This window comes from Tinamus guttatus, unplaced genomic scaffold, assembly GCF_059628265.1.
Source record: "Tinamus guttatus ecotype Peru unplaced genomic scaffold, ASM5962826v1 Tinamus_guttatus_pri_ptg000439l, whole genome shotgun sequence".
NCBI classification, from domain to species: domain Eukaryota; kingdom Metazoa; phylum Chordata; class Aves; order Tinamiformes; family Tinamidae; genus Tinamus; species Tinamus guttatus.
Genome location: NW_028288973.1, coordinates 1399194 through 1414801, shown reverse-complemented (window position 1 = coordinate 1414801; position 15608 = coordinate 1399194). Strand labels below are relative to the sequence as shown.

Below are 15608 nucleotides of genomic sequence, written 5' to 3'. Positions count from 1 at the left end.
TTCTGAAAAGGTATAAAGATGAAAGAGTTCCTCAGTCTTCTTCTGGCTCCATGCCTGATTTGGGGAATTAAACCTTTTCAAGGTGAGTTTCAGGCTCTTTTCCTGCTTTTTCTTCTTTTCTACTTTTGTTCCTTTTATTTACGCTGAAGCTTCTCTGTCCTACATTTCTTTTCTATTTTCATCTTGGTGACAGGAAGACAAGGAGATTCTGTGAGTGCACACATGTAGCTACTAGGGCTGTACTAAATATTACGGGTGTTTTTCAATAGTAGAGTTAGGAAAACTCCCAAACTCCCAAACTTTATGGACCATGTTCCAAGTCTGTTAGTATGTTTGCTTAAACTGAGAAGTCATAAAGTTTCAGATCTGAGTGGGCCTAGCTATACTTGGATCAACTGTGATTGTCACCTATCCCATTGTTAGGTATCATTTTGGTTTATGCAAGAAAGCTTATTTTCCAACATGCCTTGCTTCTTTTCTCACCAATAAAATATGTCCCTCTGTTATGTCTATTGATTGCTTCTGTCTCTTTGTTACTGTCCTTTTCTCTAGAGTTAGGGCAAGGGTTGCTCTCTAAGGGATAGGGAGCTGGAAGCCAATAGATTGCGAAAACAGCCAGCAGGGCAGAAGCCTTACTGACAAGGCCCCCTTCCACACTGCCTGCATGAGGCAAGAGTGGCAGAGCCAGAGACAGCACCAACGTTCAGCTGAGAGGCCAAATCAGGTTCATGGTGGTGAGCAGGGTCAAAGTTAAGCCAGAAAGACAATCCAAAGGCCGGGATCAGCATAGTCTATGACCAGAAAGAAGCATGGCCATAGCGGGCCCGGAGATCAGCTTTGCTATGGCATTGATGGCCCTGGCCTAGAAGTAATGGGGTCCTGGCCCTGAGCAGGGTTGGGGGAGCTGTCTGTTGCATTACACTGTATAGTAATCATAGCCTAAAGAGGAATGCTTCAGAAATTGCTCATCTGTTTCTCTGAGCATTAGAGCCTTTGAGGTCGTACTGAAAAAGCATTGAAATAAAAGGTTTTGAAAAGCATGCTTGTTAAACATCTATCTTTCCAGAGGTATATGCGTATCCCTGGTACTTGGGAGAATTATACTCTCTTGCCTAATGCATGATTTACAGTACTGAAGGGTATGAAATCTCTAGTTTCTCCAACTATGTCTCTCTGAAAACTGAAACAACCTCTTCCTTGTGGTGTATTTCACTTTTGGGATCTGAAAGTGGCTTTGCTTGGGCACAGGCATTTCAGCTGCAATAGGCCTGCTAAGAATGGTAAAATCACTCCTTAACACCTCTCGGCTGTTCTTTCTACAAAACAACTCTCAACCATGCTGAGCCCAGATCTGTATTTCCCATCATAGCAGAGATAATGTCACTGTATTTTCTTGGAGCTGGAATCATCATGGAAGGGCACTTTCTTTCTCCCAGGTTAATGGTGACTTCACCTCAATACTGGTCTTCCTTCCAGAGAGCTTTCTCACAAAAGGAAAAAAAAGAAAAGCAGATCCTCTGCAAATCCATCTACTATATACATTTGCTTACTCAGAGGGACACATATTTTTCAGAGACTAGTTTTTAAAAATATATTTTGCTTATCTGTTCTGTGATTTATACATCATTGTATCTAACCAGGGAAAATGTTTCTCTGAGCTGTTGTAAGATGTCTCTCACTTTACATGTGACTTCCCAGTGGCATAACTCTTGTTCCTGCACTCAGGTGGACTTAACAGGTGAGCAGCTGAATGTGCTCATCATCTTTACAGCAAGCCACAAAGTTGAATATCCTGTTTAAAGTGGCATCTGGCTTCTGGCTGAAATGATAAAATATTCACTCATATCTTGCACTTACTGCCTTTCTGTTTTGACATATATTGATTGTTAAAGAGCACTGAATTGATAAGAGCTTTTTTTCTGGCCTTTTTATCTAGAGTTATGTTCTTAGAAGTTGTCTTTCTGAACATCTTCGAAGATCCTTTCTGTGCTTGAGGTACACAAGTCAATGTTACACTTGGCCTAAGTTTTGTAGGCAGGAGATATTACTACATTACTGCCACAGAAGTTTCCAGTTTGGTTTAGACCTTTGCGTATTACAAAGCTATACAGAGATTTACCAAGGACTCAGAACTGCACTGAGCTTAGGGCAATGATTCTCAAGTGAGTACTCAGCTAAGTAAAGCATCATTCAGCATTGTCCAGTTGATACTCTTTGATCCCTTGATCTCTTCCTACTGGAAATAGCAAAGGGTCTTTCATTGGAGAAAAGAGGCTTCTTACTGAGGTGAGCTGCTCTTTGAGGCTTTCTGTGTCATACTCATACCTGCTTGTGCAACTTCTGTTTTTGAGTTTCATTGAGCATCAGACCTCTACAAGTCAGAAAAATGAACAGAGAGATGATTTTAAGCCTTATATAATAGCACATTGTATCAGAAGGACTGTGGTTCCTGTCTTGGGAGGCTGGGAATAGAATAACGAGGAAGTTTTAGGAGGTATAAGTCAGTGTTATGAGGCTCTTTTGCTTGTAGTCATGAGGCTCTGTAAGGCTTAAAAACAGGCTTATGACTTTAGACTTATCTTTTAAATTAGAATACCTCTTGAAAATTAGCATTGCACTATTTCAAAACCATTCCAGCTTTTCTTCACAACTGGTAGACTAGAATTTTATTTTTCTTGCATAGAAATTATGATTTACAAATGAGCAAATTCAATAAGTTGAAGCTTTCTTACTCCTAAGACTCATGATAAATGTCAGTCTAGCCAAAATGACAGTCTAGCCAACTCTATGTGCAGCAATTGCTGTTGAAGACATTTTTTTACATGAAGAGACAAATTTTATTTATAAAATCTATGCTGTGTGAGCTGAACAATTCAGGGGATACTCCCAGACCTCGTCTCCCTGCTTCTCATTCCTCTCTTCTTTCTCTATCACAGTTTGTGCAGATTTTACCATTTCTGTCTATCATCTCCTCTATGACCTGTCTGTCTTCTGAGCGCTTTCTCTTTTCAGAGAGCATACCAATGCAGACTCTACAGTGTTACAATGACTACAAATCACTTACAACTTGCACATGGATGGAGTGCTCAGAGGCTCATCAGTTCCTAAATGTGACTCTGAACATTCCTAAATGTAAATCACTCTGAAGGGGAGTGATTTGTTTTCATTATCTTTTCAATCACATTCTTACTTTTGTTGTGAGATCACAGGTGCAAAATATGGTAGGGCATGTTATTTACTGTAGTCAGGGTGGAAAAAAACGTGTTACACTAGATGCAAAGGAGATGGTAACTTCCCAGCATGGTAAAGGAGGTTTCTTCTTCTTTATGATAGTAAGAGCACAGCTATGTTGAAATAATTTCTACAAAATATGCTGTGAGAAAGAGTGAAGTGGTACACTGTTGATCAACTCACTGTTCTTCCTCCCAGAGATGCTGATCTGTGTTTGTCACTATCTGCTAGCTGCTTCTGCTTCCTTTCAAAAGAACAGAACTGTCAAACTGGAAGGTAAGAGGAAGTGGCAGAGAAAGCAGAAGAGATAGGGGAAGGAGAAAAAAAGATAGCAAAAATAGGAGAGGAAGGGCTAAACAGCAAAGTTGGAGTGTGGGAAGAATTTGTTCATAACTTGACAGAGGTCAATGGAGAAGATGTCACTTACAGTTCATAAGAGTACTGAACCACATTCCAATTTTTAATAGTTATGGGTGAAAGTCTACAAATCACAGAAGTGTTCTTGTGACACAATGGACCCCACATATCTCTGTAAAAATCACTGTTTTTGCAGGAGGAATTAATTTCCGTATTCCTCACACCTTTTGCTCTAGCTGCTAGCTGTAGTTTTCTGACCTGCATTTTCAGACTTTTCTAATGCAAGCATAGCAGAATACGCGTATTTACACAAAAACTGTCATCCCTACTATTATGAAAGCAGCTTTGGCTCCCTCTAAGGGAGATAAGGAGTTAAGGGTAACAGACAGCAAAGCAGGCAAAGAGAGTGACAAGTCATGAGTAAGAAGAGGAGCAGAATAGATGCAGGGATAGTGACCAGAACCAGTCTAGATAGGAAGCAAATCCACAAATCAAAATCAGCAAGGCACTTAACCAGGCATAGATTTGGCTGCTTCATAGCAAGGTCCAAAGACAGGGGCCTGAGCTTAAAAGCAGCTCCTGAGGGAAAGTGGGGAAGTCCCCAGTGAAGCTTCTTAAAAGATTTTCCCACGCAGCTCTTTCCCAGCACTCTGATCCCAGGCTGCACAGACATGCAGGATCAGAGTTGGCCTTGCTCATGGAAGCCAAACGGCTAGAAGGGGGAGAAGAGGTTGTACTCAGGTTCCTGACACCTGCAAACCCAAGACGGTTTATGTCCACATTCCACTGAGGAAAGGAAGAAGATGTGTCCAATGTTAGACGAGTTATTCATGTCACTTAACATACTACAGGAGTATGCCAACATGCCACAATGATAAGCGTGCTATTAGAAACAGAATAAAATACGAGTGAGGAAAAGGTTTCACAAGCCAAAGTTTGGACTATCTGTCAACGTCCTGTTCAGCTACTCATGCCTTTTTCAGTGTAAACAGCACCAAAGAAATGTCATGCGTGTTCCACAAAGGTGAAAGCCACACTAGCTGCCAGAACTTCAGAGTGAACTGTGTGTGTCAAAGAAGTCTGAGTGCAGATGTTGTTAAAAATTGCAGCTTTGAATCAGATGTGATACTATAGACAGAGTTAAATGTCTACCTGTTTCAGAGTGGTAAGAATAAGCCACTAGGCCTTGTTTGTATTTATGAGTATTTAAGATAAAGCTTTCCTTTTCCTTTTGCATACCTCATCCTGAAAGATGCTTAGATGAGCTCTTACCTTGAAAACAAAGCAAGAGTTGAATTTAATATCCATTATAAGGCAATATTAACAACTTCTGCTTTACTGTTTTCTGTATAGCTGAAATAAATCTCTCTTATTCGGCTTCTATGGAAAAAAAAGTGGAATATATATTACATCTTAAAACCATCTTGACTGGGACTGGGGGATGATATCAGATATTTTATTTCAGCACCATGTTTTGTAAAACATCCTCTTTTGGAAAGGTGCTAAAAAGCTGCAGGGAACCAGTTCTCTCTAATCTCTTACTCTGCTCATAAATTTATTTCTAGTGGCATTGTAAAATTTAGTGTTTGCATTGTCAAGAAACATTAGATAAGTTGAAACTCCACTGAGGAATCCTTTTTCAATGGCGTTTCATAGAAGAAGCAGCACAGCTAGTTCATGCCACACTTCTTGCCCCTCTCCTTACTCTGGCATCTCACATGTTGTACCTCCACCTTGCAGTTCAGCCCCTACCGCCTCAAAACCTGTCAGTCAGCTTGATGACATCAGGAGACTTCTTGCTGACATGGAAAGGATATGAAGGAAACCCAGGCCTGAGCAATGCACTGGAGTATGAAGTGGCTTACAAGCAGAAGTGGGAGTCCTGGGAGGTAAGATCAGAGAGCTGGGCTGTTCTGGGATGGGCTGTGCATGCCATTTAGGGTGGTCAAGATCCTGCAGTAAAAGCTGGGCATATTTCTGGCCTTTAGGTTCTCAGGTACTACCAAGAGATGCAGTAAGTGACATTTCTGGTCAGGCAGAGGGGTCTCTGTTCCTATGGGCAAATGGCTTGTTCAGTGAAATAGTGTTTGTTTAAACTGAGTGCAGAAATCTACTCTGTAAAGAAAGAAGCACTGTCCTAGGGTTTTGAGCTGGAATTTATCTTATATTGTGTCCTGTTTGAAGGAAATTAAAGCATGTTTCAAGATGAACATGTGGGCTCTTGTAGGAAAATGGCAAAAACTGTTTGAAGTTGTTCCCTGCAAGAAAAATGTTTTTAATTTTTTCAGACACTATTCCCTTTCCTCTATTATTTCCCCAAATCTGCCTCTGTAGAAAAGAGAAGAGAAATGAACTTCTCAAAGCTACGAGAGCCAGCCCATGTGTGAGGGTAGATTTTACTAGGCAATGCCTGTGTCTCATTCCTCCTTGGCTATGCAGGCAGCATGCACACCAAAATCCCTCCAAGATTTCCCCAGGGCGCTACGATACACTGTGCATGTTGATGATCACACACATGAGAATGCTTGGAGATGCTATTGGACTCTCAAGAAGATCTCTCTGATATGTTGTCTAATAGTCGTTTTCCCTTGCTCTTTCCGTTACTTCTCCCTTTTCCTCTGCACCCTGATTCCCCACTCCTCTCCCTGCCTCTTTCCCTCCCTCTCCAATTCTCCCCACTACCAGAACGCTGCCTTGCTTTCACTCTCCAGCACCACGCGTTGCCATCTCAGCCATGAAGGCCTCGTTCCAGACAGCAGCTACGTCGCCCGTGTGCGAGCTCGACCAGGGCCGAGCAGTGGCTTCTCTGGGCAGTTCAGCGAGTGGAGCACGGAGGCGTCCTGGGAGACCCAGGAAGGTAGTGTGGGGCTGAGCAGGGCCGTGTGGGGATGGAAGGGCTGGCTGGGAATCCAGGATCCGAGGGATGTGTGTTATCCCTCTGTGCAGGCAAACAACTGGGGCCTGGCCTGAGGAACGATGGGCCATCCATAGGGGAGGATTCAGGTGGTCCATTGCCCTTGTGCCCCTCACTCCTGCTTCTTTAACTTCTTCCCTCCATCTTGACTTGCCATCTGTGCAATGACCTAGGTGAGAAGTGATGGGGGCTTTTCATTCTTCATTTAGCCCTACACGCCAGGAATGGGAATGGCATCACGAGAAGCAGGACCAGTGTTTTATAGCAACTGCTTCCTGTTGTCCAACTCAGCTGCTCCTTTGTCATTGGGATACTGTGAGCACCAAGGAAAGGGCTGAGTGCTGTGCCCCTCTGTGGAGGTCCAGTAAACCCCGTGGATACTAGCAGTGATTTGGGATGCGGTTTGTGAAGAGGACATTTCTGCATTTGTGTTGTATTGTGGGAAATGCATCCACTTGGATGAAGGGCTAGAATACTCCCGAGTTGCCTGGAGAGGTTTGAGATGGAAATAATAGATAGTCTCCATCTTCCTTCTGCCAGAATGCTTTCCATTTCCATCCCATTTTATTGACCCAACTCGTGCATGAAGACTCAGACAACAGCTTTCTCCCAGACCTTGCCTGTCACTTAGTTGGCTCTGATCTTCTCTCAAGGTGGCATTCAACCCAGGAACCTTCGCTGTATCTTCAACAGTGTGGATCGCCTGATGTGCAGCTGGGAAGTGAAGAAAGAGATCATCTCCTCTGTCCTCTTTGGCTTGTTCTTCAGGAACACTTCAGCATCAGTGTACGTGACCTGCCTCTGGCAAAGTGCCTGTGTTTCTGCCACAGAGCGTCTGCACTGTCCCATTTCCACTTATGTCAGCAAAATCTCCATTTTCTCCCCTCAGAGAGGAGGAGTGCTCTCCTGTGCATGAGAAGACTTTGCCCTGTGCTCCCTATGTGCTCCAGAGCTGTGACATCACTGTGCCCAACACCAATGCTCAGAGTCAGTACCATGTAGCTGTCCGGACCAAAACAGAGGAGAAGCTGATTGAAGCCTACAAGAACAGTAAGCCCTGGTGTTGTGCTTTGCCTCTCGTGGGATTTTTTCTGTGGGCAATCTGGGAGTGCCAGGAGGCCATAAGAACAGTGTGGTGGGGAGAACTGGGAAGGAAGAGGTAAAATGACTTGAAGGGATGAGGAAAAGAGCTGGACACTGAGACAGGTCAGAGTTCTGGGAAGGTAGCTTGTAGGTCTGGAGTTGCTCAGGGACTCTAGTGATGCTGGAGAAGCTGCCAAAGCATAAACCGCTGTGAAGAAAATCTGGATGTGGTGCAGAGCTCCTAGGTGATTGACTAACATCTTGCTGCCTTTGCTGTGGTTAGAATATCATTATCCTCTGTGGATGTCCCAGTGGACAGGAAGTGGTGGTGAGAGGCATTTGCAGGGGGTGTTTCAAAGAGATTTCACAAGAATCCAGTGGAGCTGCTGGGAGTCCCCTCGGTGGCTCCTGGAGCACTGAGGACTCCACTGCTGACTGAGCTTCCTTACACTAATCTTCTGTGCCTGCATAGATGCAGAGATATCAGTGTGACTTCATAAACTAAACCAGAGCAGGATTCCTGAAGTGGGTGACAGTACAAGTTAGGAGTCCCAGGAAAGCTGAAAAACTTAGGAATTGTGGTGAAGAAGTACAGAACTTTCAAATATTGCTTTATTGCTTTTTTGTACAAAGGAGTGTCATCCTACTAATAAATATGGATTCCCTTCAGTTGAAGGAGGAGATCAGTTTGTTATCTTTGACTGGGGAAAACTGTGGGGAATAAAGAGGTGTTAAATGACTGAGATGATAGACGCTAATGCAGAATGCTACACTCTTCTGGCTTGGTACATCCAGTGGGGTGAATGGTAGTGTCAGAGCAGTATGCTGATACGGAGACATTGTGTGTGTTCCAGTCAGGGTGCTTCCACCAGCAAATGTGTCAGTAACCATGAGAGAGAACCAGGAGTACGAAATGAGTTGGATAAAACACACTTTGCAATACAGCTTCATAAAACAGAAATATGAAGTCCAATACTGGAAGGACAATCAATACAAAAAGGTAAGTTGTGGGAAGCATGGCATTCCTGGATTTCTGTTTGCAGGTTGAATGGGAAAGATTATTCCCCTCCCCTCTTCATGTGTACTTCTTCCATCCCCCAGAATCTCCAGACGATCGATATCGTCAACGATGAGCCTCCCTTCATCTTCACCCTCCAGATGCTGGAATCATCTACAAAATACAGGGGGAGAATGCGCGCAAGGGTGAATAGTGATGGATACCATGGGCCTTGGAGTGAATGGAGTGAGGAGTTTACATGGGAAACTGAGAATGGTACCTTTTGCTTTGGCTGCTTCTATAAGTCGTTGTGAAATGTTAATGGGGAAGAGCTTCTATATCTGCTTCTAGAGAAATACCCTCTCCTAGCTGGGCCTAAAGGTAGCTCCAGCAGTGATATCTGGCACAACCTGGACCTATCCTAGAAATAGGGGATAGAGAAACAAAGGCATATTCTCATTGTGGAGTAGGAGACGGAGTAGGTCATTCCTAAGATGCCTGAAGACAAACACAGTGTTCCTGGTGGGGCAATGTACCCACTCAGCTTTTCATGAACATAAACTGATCACTCTGTGGCCAGCGCAGATGCTGTTCAGTGTCTAAACAGTCATATTTGTTTGGTCTCTCCCACTTTGGAGCATGTCCCAGTAGTTAGAAGACTCCTTTGTCGTATCATGGAATGTGACATCTGCTCCCCCTGATCTTGTTGCACGATGAGTGACCAGAACAAAAAACCTGGTACGGAAGCAGCTGGTACGGTGTGAGTAGCTCCCCATTTCTCTTTTCTCTGTTTCAGTTCTGTCACCAGTGGTTCTCCCCGTGATGCTACCAGCCATCATCATCGCTTTGATAATAGTTGCTCATTGCAGCTATAAGTATTTCCTCAGGTAGGTTTCCCCTGTGTCTAGGAGATTTAGCAACTTGTCGTCAGTGTGAATGGAATAAAAGGTGAAAAACTGTGGCTGAGGTGGTGCTCATGCCACATGAAAGAGTAATCCATGTAGGGGGTGAACCTCAGTGTACAATGGGGGTCCCTGCGCATGTCTGCATGCAGGTGAGAGCTGAGTCGTGGTGCTTCAGGGCCTTGGTGGTGCCTTGCTGTGCAGAGCAGCACTGTATGTGTAAGGCCTAGTCTATTCTCTTTGCAGGCAAGGCAAGAGGCAAATCTTGTAAATGTGGTGCTGTTGTTGTTGCAGGAAGAAGAAAAACTGGGAGGAAAGCATTCCAAACCCCAGCAAGAGTCTCCTGATCCAGAGTTACTTGCAGGTAATAGGGAACTGTGTTTTGCAGGGTCCACTTGGAGAAGATTGCCATGGAGTTGTTTCAGAGTGAAGAGAAAAGGCAAGCTGAGGAAGTGAGGGCTAGATGAGTGGACAGTGAGGTGGCCTAAGAGCTGGCTGAATGGCCGAGCTCAGAGCGTTGTGATCAGCAGCACAGACTCTAGTTGGAGGCCTGTAGTGGTGTCCCCCAGGAATCCATACTGGGTCCAGTCTTGTTCAACTGACTCATCAGTGACCTGGATAGAGGGACAAGGTGCATCCTCATCACGTTTTATGATACAAACCTGGGAGGAGTGTCTAGTAGGCCATGCTGCTATTCAGAGAGACCTTGACAGGCTGGAGAGTTGGGTGGAAAGGAACCTCATGAAGATTAACAAAGACAAGAACAGAGTCGTGCACCTAGGGTGCAACAGCCCTGTGCACCAGTACAATCTGGGGGCTGATCAAGGTAACCAACAAGACAACCATGAACCATCAACTTCTCATTGTGTTCAGGAAGGCCAATGGTATCCTAGGTTGCATTAGGAGGAGTGTAGACACCAAGTCGGAGGAAGTGAATGTGGCCCTCTACTCAGCCCTAGTGAGGCCCCATCTGGACTGCTATGTCCAGTTCTGGGCTTCCCAGTACAGGAGAGACATGGAACTACTGGAAAGAGTCCAGCACAGAGCCACAAAGATGATCAAGGGCCTGGAGCATCTCTCTTATGCAGAGAGTCTGAGAGAGCTGGAACCATCTAGCCTAAGGAAGAGAAGGCAGTGGGGAGATCTTATCAGTGTTCCTAAATACCTTAAGAGAGGGTGTCAGGAGGATGGGGCCTGACTATTTTCAGTGGTAGGACTACTTTTCAGTGATAGAAAAAGAGGCAACAGCTACAAATGGAAGCACTGTATTATACTGTGCTTAGGTGGAAAAGATCATGACCTTAAGAATAAGATTAACAAACTTGTTGGGACAAAAGTTATTCAAAAAAAGAGATTACTTTCAAAACAAAGGTAAAGCTAATTATATGGTGTGAATACCTAGAAACTCTTAATCTAAGTGACCATCTGTGCTACTTGTATTTTGCGTCAATGGCTTCTGGCTGTTCTTGGTCTCAGAAGGGATCTTTCTCCTTAAAACAGCTTGCACTCTTCATTTTCTCTTCTCAGAAAGCTGCCAGCCAACTGCCAGTTAGCCAGCCAAGTTTTAATGGGCAGAGCACTTTTGAAAACCTTGAACCGATTATCTGCCTTCAAGTCGTGGATGGGTGAGTAAACAGCAGTCTCCTGACTGTTCTTCTGAAAAGTTTCTTACTAACCATGAGCTAAGGACACGGATTCACCCATTTAAATGGGGAGGACACAGAATTTTTACCTAAGTCTTTGTATTCCTCCCAAATATTTGTAGAAACTGCAATGAATTCCTGCAGCTACAGACCTTGACATCCCCAACTGTAAGTCTGAGGACTGAAATATGCTCCCTTACATTCTCTGAATTCACTAGAAATAATTTTGAATAAAAGATGTAAACTTGCTAGGGTGGAAATCTTGTTGGCTGAGTTCTTCACAGTCTACCTGACCATAAACACATCTTCCATCTCACACGAATATGCACATTCCTTCAGCTCTTCTTTCTCTAGAAATGATATACTTTCTATTCACTAAAGCATAGAGTGACTTCAAAAGGTGAGAGTGACGAGAGAAGAACTACAGTGATCCCAGATCAGTGTAGGACTGATTAGAAAGAGATCCACATGGTCCATGCAGCCTCAAATTTGTGTCAGGTCTTCCAAGATAGGAAGAGATCACAGCTGTGGTGCTCTGGCTTGGAAACTATCCTAACCTGCAGAGCAATCAGGAGAGGCTGGCACAAATTAAAATTACCCTTGGGTTTCATGATTATCTCTACTTAGGGGAGAGGGTTGGCTCTTTTCAACACCTACTTTCATAAGCCATCTTTCATTCACATGTCTTATGTTTGTTATTTCACTGAAACCTCACATTGTTTTCTTTTTTTGTCTAGATTCGTATTTAGAGTTTGTAGGATCCTTGAGACAGGGATGCTTTATTTTGAAGAACTGCAAAATATCACTGAAAGCACTAGAGCTGCATAAATGCTGATCCTAGCAATCACATAGCCTACATTCGTACTTTTAAATAAATCAGGGTCAAGACATAGATTCAAGCACTGCTTTGAAACTACTCATATTGTTTTGTTGCCAGCACTCTCTTGTCATGGTTTGGCCTCTGCCAACTACTGTTCTACAGGACAACATCTTGGCAGAGATGTGACTGCACCAGATTTGGCTGTGTCCACTATCCTTCAGCAGTCTTCTATCAGACTTTTCATCCTGGCAATGCAACACATATCCTCGGTTTCAGACCATGAAAAGAGATGCAATGCAATTCTCACATTATTTAGTACATTTTGTACTGAAGAATCAGAAAATATATCAAAACATAGCTGTGTTGTAGACTGCAAGGACAATATGTTGAGTCTCGGGAAACTAACAAGGTTAGTATAGTGTGCTGTATGTAGTGTATATAGTGTGGACACAGCCAGTCTATGCCATTTAACCTGAGGGTCAAAGGACGGATCTCAGCTCTCTTTTAATCGCAGTATAAACATAGCCTTTCCCAAAAGACAATTTGTGTTTGCAAATCCTAGCACTGAGAAAAGTCAGTGTTAGCACTAGACAATTGCTCTGTTACTGCAGTACAGAGAAGGCTGAGCCTTACATCTCCCAAGGAAGATATGAGAGAAGTAGCCAAACAGTCCTTCTAACTTCCTGGAATATGGTGTGCTTCTGTAGACCAACTCCTGTTTGTGTACAGTGTTCCCTTTACAGAGTTGTAATTAGACATCTGTCATCACCAGTTAAGTTCTATGTTCACCATCGTGTTTCACCTGAACATGATGATTAATAGCAATATTAGTAGCAGTAGTGGTAGTTCAACGGACTCCCCTGGAGATGAGACAGACAAAGCGAAGGTTTCCGATTTTACACTGGAGCCACACAGTCACAGTCAGACTTATTGAAAGCCAAATAGAATGTCATTTTCATCACTTCATGGACATATTGATGGTCAATCCTACTTCTTTTTCCAGGCTTCCCAGACAGCATTCACTCGCTTTGATTTCAATGGGCCATACTTGTACAGCCCAATGATCTCCTCCCAGCCTGATATGCATCAGGCCCTTCAAGCAGTCCCAGCAGGACTCCATGGGAAATCAGGGTCCCTTCAGGGACCCAAAGGAAGCCTGTCCCCAGGCTCCACAGAGGCAAGCACAGCCAGGAGTACTTCCTCTGCAGCCCTCCATGCTCCCACACCAGAAGGAAATGATGCAGCACCTCAGCAATGGGGAGGAAATTTCACCAGCGCAACCAGCCCACGGGGAATGCACGCATGTGAGAGCAGAAGGGCAGGAATCTCCAGTGGCTCTTAGCTGTACTGGCTCTCCCCAGCAGTGCTCCTTGGACTACATCACCACAGATGGCCTCTTACTGCCATCAGCCCAAGACTCCAACCATCTGGCACTCACCACTGATGCAGAGCTAGCTTCTGACCCACAGGAGATCCAGCGCCCTGAGGACTGCTCTTGTTCTGAGTTTTCTCCTGGGAAATCTGGTGTCGTGGTTGCAGTTTCAGCTCCAACACCAAACCCTTCTCCAGAATTGCACCTGGATGCATTTGGGGACTATCTTACTGTCCCTCCATGTCCCCATGGAACTTCAGAATCCACAAATATTTCTTTACATTTTGCTTGAAAATGAATCAGCTTTTCCAAAGATCCTGTGTTGGAGAACAGTGCAGTCCTGTTTAATCCTGACAGCATCGTGTTTGTTTTCCTCCACTATGGACAATTGCTACCCTGTCCCATACCTAAAACTCCATGAGAAGATTCACATAAGCCAGGAAGATCCATGTGTATATAGTAAACAAGTAAATGTTATAAGGGATGCAGACAGCTGTAAGATTCAGAGAAGGCTGCTAGGATTGTGGTGATCTTTGATATCTAAGATAAAATTTGAAAAAATGCCACCATTACATTCTCATGTTCTTCCCAAAGAAATATCATGTTCAATTTCCAGTCCAACATGGAGAAAGTCCTCAAGCAACCCTATCCTCTTTCTTAGTTATATTAATGCATCTGCTAAAAGGCAGAGTATGTTAACTCCCCCATGCCCGCCTTTAGATGGGCTTGCTACACAACCCCTTGCCAGGTTTGTTTGGCAATGGAAGAAGCCAGATTTACCTAGGGCTTCTTTCTGAAAATAGGTAATCAATTTTGGTTCAAACTTCTCAGTTAGTGGGAGAAGAAAATTCTTCTGTTTGGGCAGATGCATAGATAATCAAGTTTCTTACTCAAGAGCAATGAATGCAAGGACATTGAAGAAAAGGAACTTATTGGAAGTGATAAAATGGCTACCCATCATAAACACTAGAAAGTTTACTGAATTCATTAACATAACCTGAAAGCTTCTTGGTAATGCATGCCATTCCCATTCTTTGCTCAGACCTGACAGTCGTTTGCCTCTGAGGAAAACATTACTCCTAAACCTCTCTTACCATTCCCAAGTGCGGTGATCTCACCTTTGGTACTTCTTTCTGTTAAAGACAGGATCAGCAGTAAGTCCTTCATTCTTTTAGGAATAAGGTATTGGGTTTACCTCAGGATAGAAGTGGCTCCAAATTCAAGTTTTAGTTCAGTACAAGCTTTACGGTCTACAGGACTGAATTTCACAGCTGTCCTCCGATAAGAGTTTTTTCAATGAGTATCATCTGTTCTTTTCAGTTAAAATTTCTTTAGTGAAAAATCTCTTGCAGTGAAAATAACAGACTGGAATTATTCAGAATAGTCCAAGATAGAGAGAATTTAGGGGATTAAGTGAAAAGCAAAAAGGCTTGATTGGAGAACAGGAAACCTTTCTGAGGAGTCATATATTGCAGAATAAGCTATATCTCATCTGGTGGGATGCTTAAACCTAAACTAGCAGGTAGGATAAAAGTGCTTAAGAAGCTCGGATTTAATTGTTCTCTTGTATTTCAAATTGTTATAGTACTATACAATTAGCTATTGTATAGTAATTACAGTAGTTTGTAAGATGAGTACTTACAACTGTTTATAGATGAGTAAAACAGCTTTTACCCAGATATTTTGCTGAAATATATATATCTCTCCAGCTTATCAGGTAGAAACACTGGCTCAGAGCTGCCACCCAATGCTCATACCTTGAAAAATGCCTTAAATGCAAGTTATCTGCATTACAGACTGCTGATGAGTTCAGTAAGACAATATAGCAGAGGTCTAAAGACTCACTGCATATAAAAGGCAAGAAGTAAAAGGCTATTTATTTCTCAACTCCTATTCCTCAACATCTGTATGTCCCACCACTATATGTCTTGACTGTAACAAGATCCTTCAATCAACAAATTTGATTTGTTAACCTGTTTATTTTTTTCTCCTGTATTGCTTTTCTAGTGGTTTATCAAGGTGAATCAATTTGGAGTGTAGTGAGGTAAGTGTCAGCACCTGCACAAACAAGCAAGCAGGAATGAACAGCTGAGAGCAGAAAGATGGGTGGGAGGCTTTCAGCAGCAATGAGCCCTTAGCTCAGTTCAGCTGTCCTGTCTAACTGCATCTGACATGTTATCTGGAGGTGTCCCAAACTGGCTTTAAATATGCTTGTTTGGGTATCCAAAGAACCCTAGGCACCATGGAGTGCCACACAGGGTAACACTTCTCAGTGTGGTTTTAGATAAA

The 15608-nt window shown here is 43.4% G+C and overlaps 1 pseudogene across 1 annotated transcript; it reads left to right on the top strand.

Moving 5' to 3' along the window:
- Positions 1-13601, top strand: LOC148593176 (cytokine receptor common subunit beta-like; annotated as a pseudogene). The gene is made up of 13 exons (XR_015913777.1): positions 1-82; positions 3013-3152; positions 4581-4753; positions 5329-5477; positions 6274-6445; positions 7156-7288; positions 7392-7552; positions 8440-8585; positions 8687-8858; positions 9379-9469; positions 9779-9848; positions 11012-11134; positions 12951-13601. The product of XR_015913777.1 is annotated as a cytokine receptor common subunit beta-like (transcript).
- Positions 13602-15608: the final 2007 nt, after the last annotated feature.